At 40.6% G+C, this 22,981-nt stretch overlaps 1 protein-coding gene across 8 annotated transcripts in view; it reads left to right on the forward strand.

The window, feature by feature from the left end:
* JARID2 (jumonji and AT-rich interaction domain containing 2) overlaps window positions 1-22,981 on the forward strand; it is a 237,628-nt gene that overhangs the window by 60,861 nt on the left and 153,786 nt on the right. Inside the window, exon 1 of one of the 8 annotated variants that reach the window (XM_068931745.1) lies at window positions 18,386-18,404. The exons of the other annotated variants lie outside the window; for them this stretch is intronic. The gene's annotated coding sequence lies outside the window, so the exon portion shown is untranslated. Of the gene's footprint in view, window positions 1-18,385; window positions 18,405-22,981 lie in introns of those variants that run through there. 8 annotated transcript variants of the gene reach the window in all.

Below are 22,981 nucleotides of genomic sequence, written 5' to 3' on the forward strand. Positions count from 1 at the left end.
CTATGCCTAAACGTTACTCAAATGTGGAAGGAAAAAATGAAAAAAGTTCAAAATCGTAACAGCATGGAAAAAAGAATGAATTCCACGTCACTGGCATATCCCAAAGTCCTTTGACATTTTGCAATTATGAACATTAGGAACATTAAAGAAATTCAGGCTTCTGTATTTGAATTTGGCAATCCAGGCTGTGCAGCTTGCTGGTATAGTGCTACTTCCTGCACCAGCACGAGAGTTGCGTGAATGGTGTTACACATAACTTTGTGTTACAAGGAAACCTCAAAAAAATGTTTTTGGTAAATTTATGGGGAGATTTAGTTTAAGATTCAGCATGTACTTTTTTTTCTAAAGTGTTTGTGGTTCTGAATTCCTCAACACCCCACCTCTTCAGATTTGTATTATGTGAACCGGGTTTCAGTGAATTAATGTACTTTCTTTTCATATGTACACCACCTCATTTATAAATAGGCCATGACTGAGAGGTGTGTGTATATAGGTGGAGGAACATACTGACTTGATGGATTTATGAATAGCAGTTAATTCCCACAGAATAATTCAGGTAAGTGTTTGGAGGAAAAAGGGCTACATCGTATTTCTTGAGTTGGTGTAGGTTCATGTAAATGTCCCTCACTGTATTTTTGTAAAAAAGTTGAATGAATGCTTCCAGTTCTGAAATTCTTCATTAAATTCAACAGAAGCTACCTCCAGCAACTTCCCTTTGAAACTATAATTGACTATTTTTGCTCTAGTTTTCTTGTGCAAATGTAGTTCCTAACTTTTCCTATCCTTTTTTCTTTGAGAGATGTTATGAAATGTTTGTTTCTAAAGAAGCGTAGCACAAGTTTAAAAATTCTAGGCTGTCTTGACTTGATACAGAGCTTTTCAAAAGAATTTTAAAGCTTGTTAATGTCTTTGTATGTAGACTCAGACTCTCCACCATCAATAGCTTGTGTAAGTACATGCTGGTTGAATGGAGAACTACTTGGAAATAATATATTTGAATATTTGAGAAATGTCCTTATGTATGGTGCTAGATAAAACATTAGATGCTGAATTGAAAAATTTTATGTTCTCAGCAAGTATATGCTTAAAAATGGATATGTTTAATAACAGTAGAAATTCTCAATGTAATTTTGTCATAGGTCTGAATTAGGGAACCTGACAGATGTTTTCACTTTTAAGGTATTTTAAAAGAAAATTATGAAAACAACAATGTGATTATATTAAAATAATCTCAGAATATTATACCATTCTAATGTTACTGATTTCTTCTCACATATCTTTCCAGATGAACTAAAAAAATATATATATGTGTGTGTGTATACATATATATATATATTTAACCTTTTCAACAGTTTACTGCTGGCCCAGTAGTGTAGTATCACAGCTGGTTTACAGTTATAGCCTACAGTGAAAATCCTTATATTTTAAAAGTAAAAATCTTTACTCTTTTCCAAATCTTAATTTTGAGGTGAAATTTGACCTGAGACAACTCTGAAAATCTCTTAACAAACACAAGGTAAATTACTCTGTGAAACATTGGGCATTTAGACTAAGTAATTAAGGATTACTTTTTTTTTTTTTAATTGTGAAGATTTATTTTTCATTCTTTGGTACCCATGGGTAGAGTAAACCGACATCATTAGATGTGCTGTGGTCTGAAATCTTGCATGACATGTTCAGCATGGAATGCTTTTCTTATGGTGGCGATCATAGAGCCCTGAAAATAAAAGTTTTGTAAGGGGAATGTTGGCACCATACAAACTTTATTAATACTCACGGTCAATCCACTGTAGTATTTAAAATCCCTAGTTGCCATGTTACTTTGTAAATACAACTTTGCTTCATCTGCTTGAAGATTGACCCTTGGTGGCATGTGGATTGTGCATGCTTCTACTTTGACTCTGGCTTTTCTCTTTTAAGGAAAATATGAGGGACATTGTCTAAGGATTGAGATAAGAAATACTGGTTTTGTCTACGCTATTTTGATTGTCTAAATCTCTGGAGAATTTGGATATATAGTAAAGCAGTGTTAAAAGAGCTTTTTTGGAGCCTCTTCAGTAAGTAGAATGTTTGTAAATCAGTCTTGGCAGAACATTAGGCAGGACAACACCTGACACTTAAGTTCATCCGTTTAAAAAATAGTACAGATTTTTAAAGGTAAGATGTTTTATTAAGATGCTCAGTTCTTATTTATAAATAATGTTGCTGTGGCAGTTTGGGAAATGGCTTGATTGTGGCCAGCTGAGTTGAAAGGCAGTGTGTATTTCTCCTGATAACTCTGGATTTAAGCAGTACACTGGTATAAGTTGTTGAGTTTCCTTGAGAGGGAGAGTTTACTGCTTCTTAGCAGCTGCTCATTCCCAGTGCAGTGGTTGTGATGTCCCTAACTCTTTATTGAACATAAGTGAATTAAAACATCTCTATTTCTCTGTGTTATATGTGTACAAGAAAATTGAATTCTCAGTAATACTCATCATCATCATCAATGGCAGAACGTTGGGGATCCCTTTGCCTTTGCTCTCCTTCAAAAAAAGTGATTTCTGTGCTGCTCTAGGATGCATTCAGTGTAAGGTCAAGCCCGCATCTTATCTTTAAGTCCTCTTTCCCTTCAGGGTATCATCAGGCATTCAGTTTACAAATCCTCTAAATCTTCTGAGGTGTTTTTCTATGAGCGTTTTAAAAAGTTTACGTAATGTCAGAGGGGGAGAGAGAGAGAGAGAGAGAGAGGCTTCTGCTAAGCTGGCATACCCTGTATTTGATTAAACCCTTGCTTCATGCTTGAGGGACAGCTTGGCTAGCTTCACAAATCCACTGGGATCCCCCATTTGAGATATAACAAACAACTAGAGTGATTTTATTGCTCCTATTATAAGGTGCAAGGTAAAGGGGATTGCAGCATGTGTACTGGAGTGGACAAATCATATAAGAACTATTTCCAACTAATTGCAGAAAAAGAGTTGGGCAGTGCTTTTAGTAATGTCAACGATTAGACACAACTCCATTTTCTATCTTTTGCTTTTCTTTATTTTGCCTTCTTTCTTACCCGAACAGTTTATGCCTAGTAATTCTTATTGTAGAGGCACAGGCGATTTTTGTTATGGTTATATTTGCATCAAGTAATGCATACTTAAAGCAATCCTTGCATCAATTTATTTGTAATAGAATGAATCTCCTATAGGTATGTTCCCTCCAACTGGGAAATGATTTGGCTTCTGTCTTTTGTCTCTCTGTCCTCTACCTGTGTAGGGGATTTCATCTGTTTACATGGTTTCTCTTCCCATCTGTATTTTGATCTGGAGAATTAGCACTGCTCTCCAGGCTTGTCTCCAGTTATATTTGTGTGCCTTCCTCAACATGCTCACTTTTGTGTTAGAGGTCTGGACTGCTGTGGGCAACGCATGATCCTGATTTTTGCTCCACTGTCAGGTTGGACAGAGATGCAACAGCCGAAACTCTGTGGAGCTTTGTTCTTCTTCGTGCAAGTGGTTGACATTGAAGAGCCATGGCCTTTTGCTTAGCACCCAATTCATATTGCTCAGTCCAGCTCCCTTGGGGTTTTCTTTGGTTTATTTTAGATGGATCGCAGCGCGCTACCATTTTGTTGTCCTTTCCCAACGTTGGGAATGGTGGCATTAAATTTGTTTTCCGGGCTGCTGGTCTGTTTTCCGCCCCCAGAATTTTTCCCGGAAGGCAGCAGAGTAGCAGCTTCTTGGGCCCTGCCAACAGTGCTAGTCACTATTCGCTCTGTTGGTATGTCCTCAAAGCGTGTGCATCTTTTGTCTGCCCAGCTCCATGCACGTAGGCTGTTGTCCTCGGACTAGTTTCTAAAATGAGGACCCTGTCCTCTTTCAGATGTCCTCAGTGCCATCCTAAGCTGGCATTCTTACACTGTTTACTGTCATAATAAGGGTCTTGTATCATAGGGACTTACTGTTAATATGTGTTTGTAATAAAACTTGTGAGGCACTGACCCAGAGAAAAGGAGAGCCGGAACAATCTGTACAGCTTTTAAAATGTTATGTGTTTTAATGCATAAGGAGATACCAGAAATGCTTTAAAAACAAACCTCTCTGCTTCTGTGCATTGACTTCATAATTAATATTTGCAGTGATAGCTCATTAAAATCCTTATTATGAGAGATTTTGGTCGTGTTCCGAAATGATCTTATAGACGCTGAAGTTCATTACCCAGTTAGAAGAAATTTATTAACCACTGAGTGATTTTTAAATGGTGAATTAAAATTGTGATTCTTATTCTAAAGAACTCCTCACATTTTCTTTGTCCAAAGCTTAAGAAGTTTTGGGTTAAAATCTGGAAGCTTGGTAGATAACTGATATTATAATTCCTGCTTTGGTGTTGGTGAAAATGTTGACAGAAGACTGCAATTTGTACCCAGTTATTATTTTTTTACCATAATGTGAAAATATGCCTGTTGAGTAGATAAGTGTATATGTATATGGGCATGCATAGAGAGATGTTTTAACACATTAAAACACACGCTTCTTCATTTTCAGGGTTCTCCCAGCAGTTATATGGTTACGCAGTCCATTCCCAGCCTCCTGAACTTCTTCCTTTTGACAACATATACCCTTGTACCAGGAGAGCCTGAACATTCATTGTAGTCCCCCTTTGGATTTTTCTGTGTGCTGTTTCCTGTGTATAATTTCAGGTTATGAATGCCAAGGCCTTGAGAAAATGTTTTTGCCTTTCCATAGTTTTGATGCTGAAGATTTGACCTAGAAAACAGCTAGCTGCTGTGTAGAGGAAGTATAAATGTGTTGTTTGAAGTATTTGGAATTTCTTGCTTGTCGTTGCCTGGATCCAGAGGCCAAAGGAATAGACAACAAATAATGTAAAAGGGTATGAGAACTGTTAGGTAGGGATTAGGATGTGATTTCACAATAGACAGAAGCCAACCTGAGGTCCGTTTCTCCCCCTTTCTCTGGCAGCTTGCCCCCCCCCCCCCCTCCTGTTTTGTAGCGATCGTTTGGCTACAAATAAATGTAGAAATAATTCAGTGCGGAGCAGGAGTGCCCCTATCAGCAATACCATGGTTTTAGATCAGCTTAAGCCAAGCATGAAGCCATATCCCTAAGTTTTATCATCACTGGAAGCTTTCCTTCCAAAGGTATTTATGTAAATGAATGAATTAATGAAAAAAACGGCTAAGAGCAATGATTGAAAACAAGTGAAATTTTAACATGTTTATTTCAGCTCTGCCTTTCTGGAAGGCTGCTGGGGGTTTTTTTTGGTTGTTTTGTTTGTTTTGGGGGGAAGAGGTTTTTTTTTTTTTTTTAAATTTGAATCAATAAAGAAGAGTTAGTGAATGATGCTCATTTTTAGTTGTCCTTCTGCCCTCGACTGCAGTGTGCAGACCGATTGCCCCTCAGCATAGGTCCCAGCCCGGGCTGTGCTGAAGCCTCGTGCTTTGGTGGGCCTTGCTTTTGGGTTTGAATTTTAGGGGCCTGGTTGTGCGTTTCCTCTGTCTTTCTCTGTTGTTTCGTACTCTGCAAAGGTGAAGAGGTTCTAGTAGCCTTAGCCTGACATGTAATTCTTGGTTTCTCCAACTCTGCTGTGGTGCTTTGGCAGCGCTCCGTGCTGATTTTGAAGTGCAGAGGCAGCATTTGGCATGCTCCTCTAGCTTTGTGTGCGTATAAGGAGAAGAAAAAGTGAAATCCTTGTTTGAAACCACTGGCTCCCTGAGGAGCTGTGTAGAGAGCCTCACAGGTGCAAATTCGAGCGTCGCTGCTGTAACGCTTCCCTTCTCTGTGTGGTTCTCCAGTACCAGCTACTCAAGATGAGATGTCCCAGGTTTTACTTGGAGACAAGCTGGGCCTGTTGACAATAGCAGGGGGAGCCATCAACAGAGCTCAGAGTCCAGAAAGAAGAAAAAACCTGTTCTTGTTAACGTGTCAGTGGACTGCATGCTTGTTGTATTAAGTGCCTTTTGTGAGCAACTTGTTTCATTTTTGTAGAATATTTCTCTTCTTACGTTTAAGTGACGTAAACGTGGATTTTAAATGTTGGTATCTGATGACAAAGGTGTGGATGAGGTAATAGTTTTGTTTTGAGGAAATAATTCGTAACTAAGAAGAAGTATCATGGCCTTGTGAAAGTTCTGTTAATGTATAGGGAATTTTGAATATGCAGAAAAAAATGATGCAAGTAGAAAAATGGCAGTGGTGATCCTCTGCTCATTACTTCTGTTGAAGAGCGAGCATATTTTTCTATACTTGAAAAGATCACATTCAGATTTACGTTGTTTCTCTTCATCCCACCTATTCAGTTTTGCAAAACGTTTGGGAAGCCAACAGAAAAATATTATTCTGGAAATTACTTCCCTTGATTGTGTGGCAGAGACAAGGGTGTTGCATGGTGAACGTTAGGCGTTGTGCTTGCAAATGCAAACCTAGGGATTTTCTTCTGGATCGAGCCCAGTCGCCAAGACAAGCGAGGAGGCGGAAATTCTCTCTGGTGTATTGAGGCTCTGAACTGCGAGGCCTCAGAGTCAGAGCAGCGCTGTGATGTGAATGCAGGAATAAAGTGGAAGTCAATGTAGTGTAAGGAGCATGTGGTTAACATGCTCCCTGAACAAATAACTGCTAAGTTAGCAGGCAGTTCCGTTTTATACTAGCTGAGGTTTCAGAGCTAAATTTTTCCCTTTAGTCTTCATTACATGAGCCCTTGTAAAACATAGAGGCAAACAATTAATAAATGTGCTGAGTCCAGATGCCTCTTAAACTTATCCATGACTATTTGGGAATCGATATGTGCTCAGTGAATGGGCCTAATTAGGCTAACGTTAATATGACTAAAAGAATAAAGCTCATATAGTTAGGGAAGTACCTCAAAGATGGCTTATTTGTGTTCAGATGGCAGCCAAGTGAGTGTTTTCTACTGATACACTTCAATAACGTGAGTTTCATGTTATCTAGAGGTCCAGACCACAGAGAGTGCATACAGAGCTATAGGTTTTATTGCGTGCAACCTACTAGATGGTTTACGGATCTGTTGTTTTTACATTTCTTTGATATGTTGTTGGCAGACGAAATAAGTTTTTTTACTTTATTTTTTTGTATTGGTCTTGCAGTGAGGTTTCAGCTGACGTTTTAAATGATGATATTCTGGAGTTTAACTTTATGCCTTGTCATTTGTCCCTCCAATACTGAGCAGATGTTTTGAAGAGTTAATGTCGCTTCTCGGTTATCTTTGACAGAAGCAGAGTCTGCTTAACATCAGAGGGTTTGGACTAATGCACATTGATCTTGGCAGGGAGAACACAGACTCCTTGAGCTCACTAGACAGTACAGGCCTGCAAATTGTTGTATTAACAAGCCAATTAATTAATAAGGAGGAAATTGATGTAACCCCTGAGGCAGTATGAACTGATACTATATTCTTAGGTTTTAAAATAGATGCTGCTTTAATATATAACATGAAGTACCCTTCATTCAGATCTGAATCACCTTTCTTTTCAGACCACGCTCCTTTTGACAGTTGGTTGTCACTGCCAAAGATGGGGTCAGCTGCATGGTTCTTCCTGTCTCGCCCTTGCCTATTTTTCACAAGAAGTAGTGGAACAGAGAAGGCAATTTTCCTGCTAAATGGAAGCATACAGTGGGTTGGTTCTCTGCAGCTTAACTAGTTGCTGCTATTTAACAGGCTTTTGTGCATTTAATTTTGGTACTTTAAAGGTGCAACACAGGCAATTATACAAAAGTGTACAGGTGTGGTGGGAGATTCAACAGTAGGTAGAAGTCACCCTTTGAGAAACTAAGTCCTTTCCTTGCCTTGCAATTTCTGGGGAAGAATGTGAGGGCCTGTATTCCAAAGGTAACACGCGTTTTGTGGTTGTGTCCGAGAAACAACGTTAAGAGGTTGTTTTAACTCCAGTGGGGCTGCATGCTGACCACAGCAGTTACAGGGGGCCGATTTTTCTCTTGTGTCTATTGACATCTATTGACAGTGTCTTTCCACAATTTCTGACTTATGCCATAGCAGTACCTGGGTTGGACAGGGAGCAAAACACTAGCTTCTGTATTGGGTTTATTTTTGTTTCTCATTGTTGTCTTTGTACGTCCAAAGGATGTTTTGGCTTGATCTAATGTTTTTCATTCTGTGTCTCAAAGCTCCTATAGGTACTCTGTCTTAATAATTTCTGGTGGGCGCTGTACATCTGTGAGAAGTAAAACTCAAGTTATGACACCCTTTGAATATAGAATACTTCTCAATAAATGTCTCATACCTCTTGACCTACACTGGTAAGCAAGCTAACAGTTTATTTTTTCCCTGAAGGAAACTCCTAAAGAGGATGGGAAATCTTACATGCTTGAGAAATAAACCAGTTAAATTTATAAACTAGATTCCTTTCTAGACCTTCAGTAATTTGATTTGAAAGAATTCTTTCATGTTGAGGTTAGCCTTTAAACCTTAGGGTTTTTTGTGTGCCTTTCCAAAGGAAATTAATGTTTGTTTGCAGTTGGCTCACTTTTTCAGTATTTTAATTGAATATTCCAAAATTTCGTACTCCGAATTCAGTAAATTATTTTTAAAGAAATAACTAAGCTATAATTTCTTATCAGTAAGACTGAGAGGGAGTTCAGGTTATTGCTTTCATAATTCTTCTCACATAAACAGTAGCAAAGTGGTAGGCCTGGAGGAGAAACGCGAGAGCACAAGCATGGTGCTACTAGAGGTCTGTGATCATTACTCTATCAATGAGTGTTGGCAAAATTTTTTTTCCACAGAGGTTGAATTTAGAACCAGTGCTCACAGCATTCGTAACTATCTAGGCTGACTCTGGCTTCAAAACACCTCAAAAACGCCATATTCAAAAAGACTTTTCCATCAGGAGGATATCACATGATATGCGTCCTCCTTTTCTACACAGCATCTCCTTTGGAGATGTGGGGAAGAGAATCAAAAAATAAAATTCAAAGACACTTTTTGACCCAAGGAAGTTCCAGGAAGTGTGTGAGGGCCTTTGGGGTTGCCCCGAGTGTATACAGCAGGCGTCCGGCTGGACTTTGTGATATGCTGACTTCAACAACCAGGCTTGCCGAGGGAGCTCCTGCCTCCACCGGGTCATGACAGTCGAGTGCTGGGTTTGCTGCAGACATCTCAGTTGTGTCAGTGCAGTTGTTTGTCGAGCCGTGCTGTAAAACAGAGCATTGCATTGGTCTGGGGTAAAAACAAACGTCCAAAAAAGCCCCTCAAAGCAAAAAGCAGTCGTGATGGTCATGGTGATATTCCGAGACTTTCAAGTGCTAGGAGGGGAAAAAAAAGGTCTCAGATCTGCAGGTCTGTGGAGATCTAGTGACAAAATATTCAAAATTTGAAGGTGGGTTGGTGTTTAGGAAGTCGAGCAGGATATCTGTCTGCAGTACTGTTTCTGCTCCGTTCCCTCCCCAAGTTCTGCCTGTAGCTAGGAACAGTGATACAGGAGGGAATTGTCTTAAATAACTGGGATGTGAGACCGAAAGTCAGCAGTATGTATTGAACTACAGCAGAAACATCTTAAAAATGAGGAGGCTTTAAGAATTAATTTGGGAGCAGGCCCGGATGAAAAAGGAGCAGAATTTCTTATTCTGTTGAAATGATAGGGGAACTACCTTACAGTTAACACCAGTGATAAATGTGGGACTGGCTTGTATTAAAAATGCTTTAATCTGATTTGGCCCCATTAATTTTTAAGCTAGCAGAGGAGGTCATTAAATCACAAGTCCCTTTTTTTGTTATAAATGCTTGCACCTCCGTGTTCCTTGAGCTTTCTGAGATTCTGGTTCTAATTAGAGTGGTGATGTGGTTCATGGCTTGTCAAGCAGATTAATGTGCTTTTGAAATGTTTTTTTTTTTCTTCTTCCCCTATAGCTGCCTGCTTGTCTTCCTGGTTTTTTTGGTTGTTACCGCACCTGTATACAGAGCGTATGAAAAGGTTTTAGCTCCTACTGTGCAAGCTTGGGTGAAGTGTTAAAGAGCCGGGGGAGGGGAGGAGAGAATCTTAAATCTCCTGCTCTTCACAAAATGACACGTTCATTCTCGTTTTCCTCTGAATTTGAGTGACCTGCATGCTTTTCTCATGTTGTGGATTTAACGTCTTTAGAGATTTTGAAACCTGCAAAGCCTCCAACTTCATTCTCGCCTCCTCCCTATAAAGCCTATGCTTTTTCCTGACCAAATTCAAACGTTCTAATTCTCATGTCAGTGGTGCACAACTTTTGCAGTACCAGGGGCTGAACTGGCATCTTGCCAGGAGCCTGAGGGTTGCACTTAATTTGCATATAAATTTACATAGGAGTTTAATTGGCGATAAATGCACGTGTTTTTTTATTTATAGAGCTCTGCGAGTGTACACAGAGATTTACTTAAAAAAAAAAAAAAAAAAAAAGCCTTAGAGTTGTGCTGGATTAAGGCTAAATCAGGCTTGGACCCCCTGTCAAATCAGCAGGTCCCTACCAGGCCAAGGCCCCTTTGGACAGAGACTGTGAATCCATGAATTTCTTGCTGGCCTGGGGCCCCATGCACAGAGTTTGCCTTCATCCCTGGCTGTTTGTGATGCCATACTGTAAGACAAGTATGGTAGTTTCAGAGCAGCTTTAAAACTGACCCCACTCTCCTCTTCTCATCTGTAGGATCATGTTCTTTGGTCATGGAGTTGCAAGCTGTAACCCAGAGACCAAATAAGTGTCGTCTTGCATCTCTTATGTGATATACAGCCACAGTAAGCTCGATGGGCAGCTTGCTGGAAGATAAAATTAATTTTTGAGTAATGCACGTTGGAAGGAATAATTTGAACTAGACATGCACGTTACTGGGTTATAAATTAACTGTAACTACTGAGGAAAAAAGATATGGGCATCACTGAGCACAGCTCCTTGCAAGCCTTTTCATGTTCTATTACAATGTGAATCAATATTCAGACAGAAATAAAATAACCTGGTGCAGAATAGAATGAAAGGTAATTATAAAACTTCTCTGTTGTTATTTTTTAATTTGGTGGTCTGACGTCATCTCTAAAACTGTTTAGTTTTGCTCACCTTATCTCAGAATACTGACAGAATAAAAAGGAGGCCGGAAATGAATAATGAAATGAATAGAGGGCTAGGAAATGGCCCCCCAAAAAGGGCGGGGGGGGGGGGAGGGAGGATCAAAGAGACAGAGATTAAAAGGTAAAATGCGTATGAGACAGAGGCACGTAGGTTTATTGAAAGAATATGTGAGCTGCTTACGTATGTGTAGAAATTAAATGACGAAAGCATGCAAAATACTGAGCAATGTAGAAGAAGTAGATGGCCTGTTACTTGATCCTTCGCGTGCACTAGGTCCTCCTGGTCTGTTAAGGTCCCAGCGAGACTTCGGACACTCCCCTTTAAAAAGAGCGGTGGACAACAGGATGCAAGAAGACAAGGAGGCATTAAGTGAAAGGGAAAGGCAACAGTCGAACAGAAATTTTATTTTCACAGTGAAAAACTGAACTGGAAACAGATTGCCTTCTGTGCGGAAACATCCGTGGCTGTTTATAAATCAGTCTTCATGTCCTGTCACACACTGTTTATTAAAATAAACAAAAGCTCCAAACGCATGTTAACCATTTTTCTAAATCAGGTTCCCCCCCCCCCCCCTTTGATTTTTGGGCCATTTTAGATCTAAAATGGCTGTGGTAACTCCATGATCCTGTGCTCTGAACTATTAATGGGTAGCAGAAGCTCTCACCAGGAATTTTAGTATGGCTGAGAGTGCATGGAGGAGAAGAGGAAGATAAAAACACTAGGAGTCTGAAAACATAGGTCTGTTTAATGCTCGATTACATAGATTAGACTTCAAAGAATATTGAGCTTTTTACAATGAAACATGCGTTTAAATATTTTGTTACAGTTTAAGGTTATGAATTTATCAATGAAATGACCTTAATCTTCATCAGATCACTCTGAAAAATGTTAACTCTCAGGCAATCCACACCCATCTGTAATAAGCGCATGCCAGTCAGTGACAATACTGACTCCTAGATTGAATAGAATTTAATTTACCAGATCACATGTTGTAATGTGTTTTTTCTCTTTTAAGAGAAAAATAAAGACTGTTGATCTTGCAGAAACTTTGAGTTGTGATGCAGTGCTGATGCTTCTGCATTGGTTAGAGCAACCTATAATGTCAAATAGCCCGATATATGGTAGAAACTGTGGAGATCTAATGAGCAAAAACTGTACAAAGCCTTGCCCTTAGGGGAATTTTTAAAAGTACAATAAAAGTTCCAGCAGTGTCTTTATGAAATATTTCTCTAAATTATCATGGCCAGTTTGACTCATGTTTGGCTCCAGATACCTCCCTCCCTTGCACTGATTTTCTTTTTTTAATCAATAAAGTTTTTTCTTTTCTTCATGCTTTTCTGTGGGCTTTGGGGAGGCAGTAAAATTTCTCATTTCTAAAGCCATCTCTCTGTATAACCTGAAATAGAAATGTGCATTTTGTTTCTCCACTGCAGAGTTGACTGAAGTGATGACGAGGCTTGTAGAGTGCTGCCAGTGAGCAGGACGGGTATATTGGTCATCTATGATCTGCTCTTGCTCTCTTGAAGTCTGTAGGGAGACCATGCTGCCAGCTCCTTATTGTAAAGGGTCTAGGATGCAAAGCAGTAATGAACTTAGCTGGAAACCTACTTGCTATTGCCTGATTAAGGATAATGCAAATTTGTTGTCATCTTTGTAGCCTGGTGAACCAAAGAACCAATCCTGGTTCTTCTGGCGTGGCTCCAGTAAGCCAGTGTGTTTATGTGAAGTCTAGGCTTTGGTGCTGTGGGCTGCTTTTGAATCAGTGATTCATGGTCTTTTGGCTGCTCTGGGGCACAGTGTGGTTTAGGAAGGCAGGTATGGCCATCTTACTTCCCCAGCCCGCCTCAGATTTGTAGTAAGGATTTCATCTTTCACGATATTCAAGTGTAGGTGCTCCATCATCTAACGGGTGCGTGTCTGGATGTGAAAAGGGAAGAGGCTGCATGCTTGCACGTGTGTAACAGATCCAGCCATATGGCAGGACACATATCCATCACGCAACCGAAATAAAGACATTAATCCCCCACATCTCTCCACATCATATGCTGGAAATGCAGCCTTCATATGTAGTGCCTGCATATGACAGATGTGTGTCCCATCAGAGGGCAGATGTGGGATAGCAAGGCCCTGGGGAAAGAGGGTGGCAGTTCATGTAGTCGCTTGCAGTCTGTCCCCTGCTGCGCTTGAGGGATACCTTCTACCAAAAGAGATAAAAAGCAGGAGGGCTCAGGGAATTCTGGCAATCTAGATCTCATTCGATGTCTCAGTGAATGTTGTCTATAGATACTCTTCCTTTAGCAAAACTCAGTAGCTTCAGCATTTACTCTTGTTTTATGTATTGTTTTTGATGCTATGTATGTGATGACTTCCTGCCCTAATGGACCTGAATAACATTTAACTTTTTTGCCTTAATCTCCCAAATCATCAGAACACATCTTGTAAGATGATTATCTTGTTGGTTTTTAACGGTGTTTCTTCTTTGGCCCGTGCAGTGCCCCAGTTTGCTGGTACTGCAAGATGTCCGTGTGCTGTCAGAGTTGATTTTGTTCTGTTCAGTGAAATATTGACATTCTTGGTGCTGTCTTTTGATGTTAGCATGCATAGAAAAATGGCACATGTTGCTCATCTGCGTGAATTTTCTTTGTTCTGTGACTTTGGGTAATCCTATGTGTCTGGTAGTATTTCTAGTTGGGAGAATAAGGTCTGTCTTTCTTGATTCTCCTGAAAATGTGTGTGGTTTCTTTAATGTAGTTATTTTATTGAACAATTTTAAGTGCAGTTCATACGTGTATATTATATGTGTATACTTGTTAAAAAGAAAAAAGTAGTAATTCATTCCAGAAGGGGAAAGAAATAGGAAGGAACGTATTCAAACAGAAATACTATTTTCTCAAGGGATTTTCAGAGCTGTTGAAGTATTTCTTTCTTTGTCTTTTCCTTCTGTGTAAAATGCATGCCTTTTCTTTTAATTCCAAAATGTAAATTGGTGCCATTATGGCTCTGTATTCTTTAAGACAGATTCTTGAAACATGTGTCTTAACTTAAATGCTAAATGCCCTGTAGCCTCTGAAACCTAAGAGAAACCATGACTTTTTTTCCAACTTTTTCAGTCCTTTCTGTCAGCTTCAGTATTCTCTCTTGTTTTTATTTACTCAGAGGACGTTTTAGCAACCTAAGGCCTATAGTGAATTTTCCATCACAGAGAGTTACTAAGAATGGTTAAAACCAACCAAACAAATGAAAAAACAAAAGATCCCCACACATTCTGTAGCTCTCCAGTTTTCCCTGGCTGGACAGAAATTACCTGATAAAGTTTGCAGTCTGTGATCCACCTCAGGCAGGGGAGGATATTTACCAAATACAACGAGCAATCAGTATTTCATCTAGAGTTAGTGATTTGGAAGAAAGATGCAAAGAATCATTCCAGCCTGATATTTTTACTTCTATTAGGAACCACCCCCCCCAAGCCCTCTGTTAAAAAAAATAATAATAAGTCTAAACTTTTCCAAACCAGAGCATCATGTTGCAGCGCTGAAGAAAGTAGAGCTGGAGTGATAAGAGAAGCAGCTGTAGTGAAAGGAGAACTGAATGGAGAGACTTAGCTTCATTATTGGAGGTTCTTTGGACTTAAAGGCACATAGCACCACTTTCAGGTTGAGTGAAAAGTAGTAGTCTGCATAGTTTATCTCTTTGGAAATGGGAAAATAATTTGAAATGTATGTGTCATGGATAGAGGCAAGAATGTGATTTTTTTAAAAAAGTAAATTAAATTGTAGAAAACCTTAAAAAAAAAAAAAAACCCGCCACCAACAAAAACAGTCTTTATTATCTGAAACAATGGATCCGCAAGGTTTTTCTGGTAACAAGATAAGTGTATTTGTCCTGCTTGTTTCATGGGCTGCTAAGTAAGGCTAACCCTGTCAAATAGGCTACAAACTGTGGTGCCCAAAATGAATAACCCTTCTGGTTGGCTGGATTTAGCTGGGGGCCATATGCTGTGAATCGTTAGGTTGAAATTAAAATCTGTTTATCACCTCTTCTCTTTCCAACTAGTTTAGATTGTTTCGTTAGGTAGATTAATTTGTTCTTTCAAGTTCTTGTGTGGACAGAAAATGCAACTGTCAGTAGCAAATACTACTGTGTTTTTTTAAAATGCTTCCACCGAGCCAAACTGGATTTCTTTTCTTTTTTCTTTTTTAAAAAATCTGTTTCGATGATCAGTTATGAAAGCATTTGCCAAAATCAAGACAAGCCAATCTTTCTAGAAGAAATACGATATTTAATGGGATTTTCCCCGTTACTTCTTGTGATCTGACTTGGGGCACAGTTATGCATCTCCTTTTGTGTTTTGAGCTTATTGCTATAACATACAGCAAGCAGTGCTATTACCTTCCAACCTGCTGTTAGGATCTTCGATGTCCACATGCTATACAGTTATTTGCCCCACTGACTTGCTGATGGAAACGTTTGGAATAGGAGTTCCTAGTGACCTGCTTGTGGCATTATGCCATTGCAGAAATGAGATGGTAGAAGGTTGGGAAAACCCCAACATTTAAGGATTGATTTGTGTTATAAAGTGGTGCCTGGAGCTATTAAGCCTGAGGGAAAATTCTGAATACTTCTAGAACAAGAATAGGGCTGATTCCAGATGTCTTTCCTTTTAACCCTGCCATCTAGCTAACCATACATTTCTGGTTAGTACCTTGTAAAAAACTGGCTAATTTAGTGGACTGATGAAGAAAGACTTTGAGATGAAATGTATCCTCTTTGGAAATACATTTTCTATTTTCAGCAAATAGTTCAATGTAAAGGCTAAGTTAGAGAGAGAGGAAAGGAAAGAGAAGTAACATTGTCATAGAAATAAAGTTGGATTCTGGCATTGTTGGCTTTAGAAATGTAGTTTTGGACAAAGTTTATAGGGCTTGGCTTGCCAGACGAGTAACTCCTGTGGAATATCTGAATGAAAGGAAGGATACCATAAAGGGAAATTAGGCCTGTGAAGAAAATGCCAACATTTTTTTTTCCTGCAAACTGCAGCTCTGTATCAGCTAAAGAAGAAAAAAATGCAAGTGACTCAAAAAGCAATTTTCAACTTCCACCTCTGGTTTTAATCTTATACATCCTTTTGTGTTTCCTTGCCAACATCTGGAGGTTTTCCAAGTACTGAAGTGCACAGGGTTTCCAGTGGTTGTAATCATATGTAACAAAGTTCTCTTGATAGAGTAACACTAAAAGACCAAAAAAAAAAAAAGAATTAACAGCTTTGCCTAAGCTGAACTCCTCTTTGCCCTTCTCGCATCCCATACAGAATTAAAGGAAATGCTGCTTTTGGATGTGAGCTTGTAAAGCCGTATGATAGACTACTTTGAGCATGGTTGGGAGTAATTAAGATACAGTGTGTTGCAATCAGTGAATCTTTGTAGATGCATATGTGTTTATATGGGTGTGTGTATCCGTTTAGGTTCCCCTGTCTGACTAGATACCTAGCTGGTGTAGTGGGGTTCTTGTAAGTGTTTTCCTTAATGCGAGGTTGATTATGGAACATTTTTCCTGCTTCAGGTTTGTAATAAAGGCAGATATAGTGCATTAGGTATTCTCTTAAATTTGTTACTGTGACTTTTGGGCTCCCCCTCCCCCCCCCCCCCGCAATGTATTACTTCTGAGTAGTAAGTATACAGTTAGAGGAATATATTTTTTTTTAACTTTTTCTTCCTCATTCTAGCCTGTCTTTCTGCTGAAATACTTAAGTATACCTATCTTATCTACTTCCCTTGACATCATAAGAGCGTTATATACGCTTGTAAGTGAAATCCTGGAACGCTTAAAATCCCCCTGACTTTTGCCATGACTTCATAGAATCTATAATTTTATATCATCCACCCTTTTGAATAAATATGCCTTCTAATTTTAAAAGGCTCGAAAACCTTTTTCCCCTAGCTACTGAGGTGATTAGTGTGTGCGGTAGCTGGTGTGTGCATTTGTCTTTCTCACAGTTGCAAGACTCTGGAACTGGGGAAAAGCAGAAGAAATCCTAGAACTGCAGTTGTACCGTCTGGCAATACTACATATAAGGATTCTCACGTATTTAGTGAAGTCTAATGACACAAAATTCACTGAGCCATGTATATGGACATCTGTATCTTATTCTAGCACTGCCACTGATAGTTCAGCAATTACAAGCTACTAGAGAACTGTAGAAACTGCGCTGCAAAATTCTTAAATTTGTCCTTAGCTTCACTGGTTCTTTCTTTGTTTCTAGACATATTGTTTCCACGGTAAGAAATCTCTTTGTATTGCCATAAACAGAGGCAGTAACTTTAATCGGATTTGCAGACGTACTTGTATCCTCCATAATTTTTCTCACAGCTCAGGCAGCTCTGGCTTCTCTTGTGTGTTTTGGCCTATTCTGAGTGCCTCTATAGCCCATCTGTTTTTCATCTGAGTGTGAGAGCCAATCTCCATTCTCCAGTCTTTATGCATGAGTGAGAGAGTCTGCCTATCTGAGTGGAGCACAGTTCCAGTCAAGTGTAGATGAGATCTTAAAAGTGTTTTTCTAAATGCAGGGCTGATTACAGGGCCTGCTTTACAGTCCTGTTTACACTGGAGATTGGACTGTTGTATCTGCATTTCCTGACTTGATTGCATTTGTAATGATGTGTTTCTGTATAATAAAATGAAGGTGTGATTTCAGCATGGATAGGTGTTACCTGCACTGACTTTAACTGAGCAGCAGAGGTGTTAATAAATGAAAGAAAATAAAACGTATGAGGATGCAGCAGCATGGATTTCAGCCTGGGTGAGCAACTAGAGTACAAGCCCTCCAGGGACTCTCAAAATAGGTGGTGGTTTGATAGCTGAGACTGAAGCCTGTGCCATTACATCCTTACTGTTACTTTTACTTACAATAGTTAAAAACCTTCACCAAGTTATGCAGACATACTTGACGACTTGTCTCAAAGGTTCTTTCAGCTAAGAGTATAAGAAGCAAATTTAGAGTTACTTGCAGTGAATAAGAGAACACTTTTTCCATACATCTGGGCCTTTAGGGAGACTGATCTGTGTCTGAAAGAGAAATTAGCGAACTTGTAACCTATTTGGATCTGTTGGCTTCTGGTTGGGTGTAAACTCAGTCCTCAAGTTAGACCGCGTTTCTGTTCTGCATTTTCTTAGAAGTCATGTGCATTTCCAACACAAAAGGAAAAAAGGTTTGTCATGAACTTCTCTGAACTCCGTCAGGAGTAGTAACATGAAATCAGCTTTGGTAGATTTTTTTTTTGAACAGTTGCTGTTTGGGAATACCTGGAATAAAGGGTTGGGAACTGGGGAGGAGGAGGAAGGAAAGAAACCTTGAAACAGGTAATAGTTAACTTCTTGTTCTCTTTGGCCTTGGCAGATGCCCTCATTTGCCCTTCAAATTCATCTGATTTTTGGCTCATCTCTCCAATCACACTGTTCAATTCATTGCTCCGCTTACTATCCTGTTAATAACAGGCTCTTTTATTTGAAGGCAGTCCGTGCTTATGCTATGCTATTTATTCTCTCGGCTACTGTTTTGAGGTCAGTTCTCCAAGAAAGCTATCCATTTGTTAATGCATAATTCAGTTGTTAATTGTGCTCCCTATCTCGTCTTATGTTACATTCCTCTGTTTTTAATTCCATTGATTTAGAAATATTCATTCTGTTTTTTCCAGGCATTACTGGGCTGTAAGTTATACTTCTGAAATAACTTGTATAATTATTTGTGAAAAGTTTCCCTCCATCTTTACTTAGGCTCCTTGTTTTATAGTATAGCAATAATTTGTCCAAGTTCCAAATCAGGAAGTTGACCAACAGAGCTGTCTATCTGTAGTGCTAAAGGGCAAATAAACAATTTTTAGACATTTTGAGCAATTTATTCTTGGTAAAATGATTGCGGAAAAACTACAGATGAAATTTGCAGAAACGCCTAGCTCAGATAAGACCTTCTGAGTTGCTTAAGCATTTCAGCAGATGAATGTGGTGGTCTTGATTTCAATATTGATGCTTTGTTTTTTATCCTGACTCTTTATGTACCTAATGTACACTTGAAAACAGCAAGTTTATTCAAAATGGAAAATATTTATTTCTGGGTTGCTTCAGTTTATAGTAAACGATCCCTGACAAATTTGCAATGTTTTGTTGCTGAAAGTCAAATTGTTAGGGTCTGACTACTTGAGGTATCCTTCCCTTCCATTTCTGATGTCGATGAAATATAACATCTGTTTAGACCTGTCGTAACTGAAAGAATGGCTTAAAAAGATGAAATCTTGGTTTTGTTACAAGGACCGTCAGCATTTCCACAGTGCATTAAATTTCCTGTAAATGCAACTGACTTGTGGTAGGTGCTGGGAAGCAGGCAGTGAGCTCTGAACCTCAAATGCTGGTGTCACTTGGCACTCCTCCGTTTGTGGCACTGAAAGTGAACACATGCAGTCTCCTTTTTGGAGACCACAATTTGAAGAAAACTGTTTCTCTTGCACTTTCTTCCACCCTGCTTCTGTGTGTGTGCCACATCATCCTGCAGTTTTGCGTTAGCCGAGTTTTATAGGAAATCCTGTTAAGAAATTGTCTCACCACAACAGCTGTGAAATCTTAAAAGTACGTAAGACGGGACTGTGACGCTGGTATTCTTCAAGAATGGGCACAGGTTCTCTTGTGTGTCGTGTTTATGAACATTGCCCTACAGACATTCTAGTGCATTGATTTGCTTCTCAGGTCCGTCTAGACTTTATAGTAAGCTGCAGATTCCCTCTGTCTGATTGACCTGTTTCTTTGGCCCCAGAATGATGTCACATTTTAAATGGAGTATTACTGTTGTGATGGATTTGTTCTGTTTGTTTATTGTGGAAAATATAAAACCCATTCACAGTCATTTATTCTGACAAAGACATGGAAGTAGAGGCAGACCAGTGTTAGTCTATCGGTACGTCTTAATTCATAATTACTGTATTACATTTAGTTACGTATTGTGTAGAAACTTCGTTATACAGTCTTGACTGACATAAGATCTCAGTATTCCCTGACATGACAAACAAGAAATATTTAAATTGAAATTCTCATGTTGCTCTCAGTTGTGGTAGAATCCTTCCCTAATTTCTAGTTCAGGAAGTATGCAAAAGATCCGCTAACCTAGCCCTAACTTTGCGCCCCCTTACATGAACTAATATGCCCATAACACTTGCTTTCTATAGCTGTAAGAGGAAAGGAGACAATATGAGAATATGCAGGAATGATGTGAAAGGAAGTCCCTGCTTTTAAAGATTTGAACTGTAAAACTTGGCCACCTTGCTCAGAAACTGGGTGTAATATTTTAAAAGTTGCATTCCCCCCATCCCTTGAGAGGGAAAGGAAACCTGGGCCCTCTATGAGCCAAAGAGGAAAAAGTGCTCATTATGAGTTGGGTTTAGAGAAATATACACCAAAAAGTAGGTCTATTGGAAATTTGTGGGCTGCATTCATAGAGGTATTACATCTCTGAGTTTGCTTGTAAATGTTTGCAAGGGTAGAGTGTTGCAGATACAGTCTGCAGTTGTGCTACTGGAGTATTTTAAGCTAAGCTGGCCAGAACATGTGCGCTCTTGGAACAACCCTCCGCTGGCAGAGAATGGGCTAGATGATCTAAGGTGCTTTCACCATTTCTGTAAATTTTCTAACAATTACATGCTTTGCCCCTCTCCCTCAGTTTTCTTCTTCTGCCTGAAAATATAACGTTAGTAGAAGAGTGCCCATGTGTTGGAAGAAAAACTAGGAAAATTATGGCAAAGCATAACTTGGTTTATAGCTGTCTTGAATACTATTCCCAGTAGAGCCTGGAAACACGTGACCAGAACTTCAGTGCTCCGTTAGAGAGGAAGAAAGTTGATAAGCAGGCCTGGAGCTGCGATGGCCGAGCAGAGGGTTTGGTCTGTGCCGGTGCTACCTGGTGTCAGGAGGAGTAAGACCGTTAAGAGGGGATGGGGAGAGGGCACTAGGCGCCACTGAGGAGACTCGTGCGCTTGTGTCATCTTCCTGTCCTGTGCTTTCCTTCACCGGCAGGTTTTTAATCCAATGGCAGGCTTTGGGAAAATTGGAAAGCGGAGTAGAAGTCCCAAAGATAATTAAATTCCTGCCAGTTGCCTCGCTGAGTGGAGGAGGGAGGAGGAGGAAGCCAGTGGCCCTTCCTGAAGGAGAAAGGCGGGCAAGAGGCCGCTCTTACGGCGTCCGTGCGGCTGCCGCCTGCAAACGGAGCAGCCCCGAGGTGCTGCGGGCCCGCGCGGTGCAGCGCCGGCGGCAGGGAGGCGCGTGCGGAGCAGAGCGCGCAAATCCACAGGCAGCCAGGTCTCGTTAATTCAGCGGCTCGCCGAGCAACTTGTTTTAATTAAGTCAAATTTACGTTTGTGAACGCGGCGTGTAAGATTAAACCTTTTATTTGCGTCTCGCTTGACGCAGCAGCCAGCGAAGGGCTGTGAGGACCTCACCTGTCTTTTTGAGCAAGTGGAAGGGAAAGAAGCACGTGGGTTTCCAGAACGCTGTGCAAGCCTGATCCTGATAAACGAGTAATTAAACAAGTAGCCCCTCTTTTACTGCGCAAATGCAGCAGCTGGGGCCTGTAAGATGTTTGGCGAAAACGGAGAGAGGCTCCTCCCCTTTACTAATTGATTTCACTTTTAAACTTCTGTAACGGCTTTATTTTCAGCCACGTTTGTAACGGCTTTATTTTCAGCCACGTTGTATAGCCATAGAGATGGGGGCGTGGGGGTGTGTGTGTGGGGGGGGGGGAGGAACGACAAAGCAAAAAGCCGGTGAAGCCATTTTGTCTTCTCCTCTCCGAGTTCGCGGCCCGTATGATTGCTGCGCCGTGCGCCCTGCGCCTCGGGTGGCCGTTCGCGCCGTCCTGGGGCCCTTGGAGAACGTTCCAGAAGAGGAGGCGCCTCCCGCCCTTCCTCCTTCCCTCCGCCCGGCAGCCCCCTTTCTGCCTCCTCGGGGTAGGGGGGTGGTGAAGGACCTTTGGGGCTGGCTGTTGGTGGATTTACCTGAAGGAGAAAGGAAAGGAGCGAGTCTCTCCCTTCTGGAGCAGTGAAATCTCGCGGACCTGCCCCCAAGTTGGCTTTGTGAATTTCGCCTCGGTGTACGTCCAACTACGCTTTGCCTTTTCCTCTCTTTCAAGTAATCGGAGAAACGTCGCAGTGTAAAATGCGCGGATGGACCCGCAGGAGCTCTGGTGGCGCCACGGGAGCCTCCGGAGGCTCTCCAGCTTCCCAGCGTCCATCCAGGCCTCAAGAGTGCCCGGCCTCATCTGGGCCGCCCCTGTGGCTGCAGCCCTCCGGCCCGTCTGCCCCCAGGTCCAGGAGGTTTTGGGAGCCCCTTCCCCCAGATCCCCGTTTCCGCCGCTCACCCCCCTCGCCTGCGGAGGCCCGTTCACAGTGCCTACAGCCCGAGGGTAAAAACAGGTCTACAATAGACTCTCATTCAAATAGTAAGGCCATTTTTACAGCTGATGGGTGCTTCCTTTTCAGCCATGACCTCGTTCCAGTTAATAATGTATGCAGCATCTTAAAACAGTTTTCTAAATTAAATGTAAGATTTATTATGGAACGTGATTATGGTGCCATTTGCATTATAGATCGTGCTCTGTTGTTACTGCATATCCTGAATCAACTGCATTTACAATTATGTATGTCTGTAAAGCAAAATAAAGGGGTGATTTCAGCAGAGCTAGGCAAGCATGTGTTAGCTTCCAAAAAGTCCATGTAAAAAATGCATGATTTTTAGGTGAAACTGGACGCGGAGTTCAGCAGTGGCTTATTGTACATGTGTTTTTGTTAAACATTGTAATACTAAATACTTTGACATCTGTGAATGCTTCATTTTGGAGACTTAGGTACTACGCACTTGTGTAGTGTATGAACCAGGTTTCCTAGAGCTCTGCTGGCCTT

The sequence above is a fragment of the Struthio camelus genome, chromosome 2 (assembly GCF_040807025.1).
Source record: "Struthio camelus isolate bStrCam1 chromosome 2, bStrCam1.hap1, whole genome shotgun sequence".
NCBI lineage: Eukaryota > Metazoa > Chordata > Aves > Struthioniformes > Struthionidae > Struthio > Struthio camelus.